Source organism: Myotis davidii, unplaced genomic scaffold (assembly GCF_000327345.1).
Source record: "Myotis davidii unplaced genomic scaffold, ASM32734v1 scaffold666, whole genome shotgun sequence".
In the NCBI taxonomy this organism is placed as follows: Eukaryota; Metazoa; Chordata; class Mammalia; order Chiroptera; family Vespertilionidae; genus Myotis; species Myotis davidii.
In genome coordinates this window covers 107,651-110,596 of record NW_006296629.1, presented here as the reverse complement: position 1 = coordinate 110,596, position 2,946 = coordinate 107,651, and the positions used below count along the sequence as shown (strand labels likewise).

The 2,946-nt window shown below is 39.6% G+C and overlaps 1 long non-coding RNA gene across 4 annotated transcripts in view; it reads left to right on the top strand.

Moving 5' to 3' along the window:
- Positions 1 to 1,449, top strand: part of LOC107184448 — a 34,966-nt gene extending 33,517 nt beyond the window's left edge. For all 4 annotated transcript variants that reach the window (XR_001515299.1, XR_001515298.1, XR_001515300.1 and 1 more), the window contains one exon: positions 1,427 to 1,449. This is a non-coding gene — a long non-coding RNA (uncharacterized LOC107184448). The remainder of the gene's footprint in view (positions 1 to 1,426) is intronic.
- The last annotated feature ends 1,497 nt before the right edge of the window (positions 1,450 to 2,946 follow it).

The following is a 2,946-nucleotide window of genomic DNA, read 5'->3' as shown; positions in this document are numbered from 1 at the left end:
CAGATACTATTTCTTTATTTGTGTCTGTAGCTTTCTGAGCTCTTCTATATGTAGCAATTGCAGTATTTGAGCAGCTTCATTAAGAACTGAATCTCTGGGGGGGGGAGGTAAGAGATCAACCAAAGGATTTGTATGCATGCATATAAGCATAACCAATGGACATAAGACACTGGGGAATAGGGGAGGCTAGGGGACTGTCTAGGGCGGGGGGAAAAATGGACACATGTAATACCCTTTGTAATAAAAAATAAAATTAAAAAAAAAATAAAGTCAAAATACCACTGCCATGAAAAAAAAAATCATCGTGATGGTCTTAAGCTTGACTGGACAATCATTTACAAAGGTTAATAGGCCACATAAGTTTTGGCTTCCCTCAGGGTAGGAGTGTTTGTAAGGGAATCCCTTCAGCTGTCTACATAGGAATTCAAGGGCCATTTTATTTGCAACTCTTCCTCCTCTTGTCCCAAATCAAGTGCTCAGCTGTGAGGAAATAAGACCAAATAATCCATTCAGATTTATAAACCTCATGCTCCAAAAGGAACCAATATTTTCTGCAACAGTTACAAAATCAGTGCCCCAAAGCTATGGCTTTCTACCAAGTAGTCATAATTCATTTACAGTCTAAATGCAATTTACCAATAAGAGACTATTTGGCCATAGCAATGTTATCTGTATTACACCTGATATTCCACATTTATCAGATTTCCCGATGAACAAAGGTAGAAAGTTAACCAAAATTTTTCATTTAGGAGAAAGGATCTTGTTAATCCTTTACTCAGGGGGGTTTTGAAACGTTTATTACTACAAAAATTCTGTAAGGAATATAATTATACATGTTTCCTTAGATAGAGGTGCAGAATGTTCTATGTCATACACCTAGAGGTAGCACTGCTGAGTTATATGATTTACACTTTAAAAAGCTTACTTGCTATTCCAATATTTATCTCCAAAATGTTCTTACTAGTTTTCAAGTCATCAGCATCATAAAAGGACTTCTTTTTCTTCACATCCATGGACTTGATATTCCCTGTAATCCCATCTCCTCTTCCCTACCTTTGTTTCTTGCACTTCCCAAATAAACTACTTGCACTCAAATCTCCTTTTCAAGGTTAGCTCTGGTGAAACTCAATCTAAGAGTTTTGGTACAGAAGTGGTCCTAACAAGCAAATAGAATGAAAATCTGGAATTAAATTATTCATGGTCGGAATGCAACAACAATCCCAGTATTAGAGGTAAGTGGAATGGTGATAAGTCCTGACAGGTTGCAGAAAGACTATGGCTAATTACTTGTGTTAAATCAGCATGGGATTCAGGTAGAAGTTGTTGCAGTAGCTTATGTGATGATAACTTTAGCACTTGAAAGGTATTTTGTTAATGGTAATTTTATGTCCTGTGGTGTTGGTTAGTAGTTGATAGTTTTCAGCAGGGAAGAGCAAGAGCAAAATGGAACCAACCAACAGCACTGTGTATGCTTTTTGCCATCGTTAACTAACAATGAACTTTAGAAGACAATGGCTACTGCTTCTTGTCTGCTTCCCAAATCTTGTGAAAATTCACTTTTATACTTAGAACCATAAAAAGAAGGGGAATTATAGTTTCTTATGCAACCAAATTGACAATAGAATAACCCAGTATAGAGAACTGAAAGCCACTATGAACAAAAAAGGAATCTTAACCTCCGCTTACTCTTTTTAAAAAAAATCCTCACCTGAGGATATTTTTCCATTGATTTTAGAGAGAGTGGAAGAAAGAGGGAAAGACAGAGAGAAACATTGATGTGAAAGAAACACATTGGTTGGTTGCCTCCTGCATGCCATGACCAGGGCCCCGGGCCGGAGAGGAGCCTGCAACCTAGGTACGTGCTCTTGACTGGAATTGAATCCTTGACCCTTCAGTCTGCAGGCCAACTCTCTATCCACAGAGCCAATCCATTTGGGGCTCTCATACTCTTTTAATCCAGATATTCCTTTTATTACAGTCATTACTGAGAAATCATTACAAATATCCATGCAGGTGAAATGATTACAGCTCTAGCTTTAGGCAGTGGAGGATTGTTACTACAGACAGAAGACCTTAGATAAAAAAAGTGGGGATAAGAACAGAAAGCAGAATTTTTAGAAAATGTATGAATTATGAAATGGTAGTCACAGAAGCATGTTATCAAGGTCTCAATAATCTTCATCTCAGTGGCAAAGCAAATTTCTTGTGTGATTTATTTCACACACATTCAAAAGCACTTGTTGAACAATTGACTAAGAATTATGTATCACATCTTAAAGCTCACAGTGAGGTATTAATATAAGCATAAAACTTTCAAATATTAACCCCTTGTTAGAGCTGTTGCTTGCAAATATCTCCAGTTTGGTCGGTTGCCTTTTTATTGTAGGTTTTTTTTTGTTTGTTTGTTTTTTTCTGTGCACAAGTTTTTTAGTTTAATATAGTCTCATCACTTATTTTTGCCTTTACTTCTCTTGCTTTTGTGGTCAAATTCATAAAATGTTTTCTATAACCAAGGTTCATAAGTTTAGTACCTATGTTTTCTTTTATGTAATTTACTAGTGACCCGGTGCATGAAATTCGTGCATGGGGGTGGGGGTGGGGGTGGGGTGTTCCTCAGCCTGGCCTGCACCCTCTCCAATTTGGGACCCCTCGAAGGATGTCCTACTGCCAGTTTACAGGGATTGGGCCTAAACCAGCAGTCGGACATCCCTCTCATAATCTGGGACTGCTGGCTCCTAACTGCTCACCTGTCTGCCTGCCTGCCTGCCTGATTGCCTCTAACCATTCTGCCTGTTGACCTGCTCGTCCCCAACTGCCCCACCCCCCGCTGCTGCTGCCGGCCTGCTTGCCCCCAAATGCCCATCTGCCAGCCTGATCACCCCAAACTGACCCCCTGCTGGCCTACTCTCCCCTACATTCCTGTCCCGCTGGCCTGCTCATCCCCAA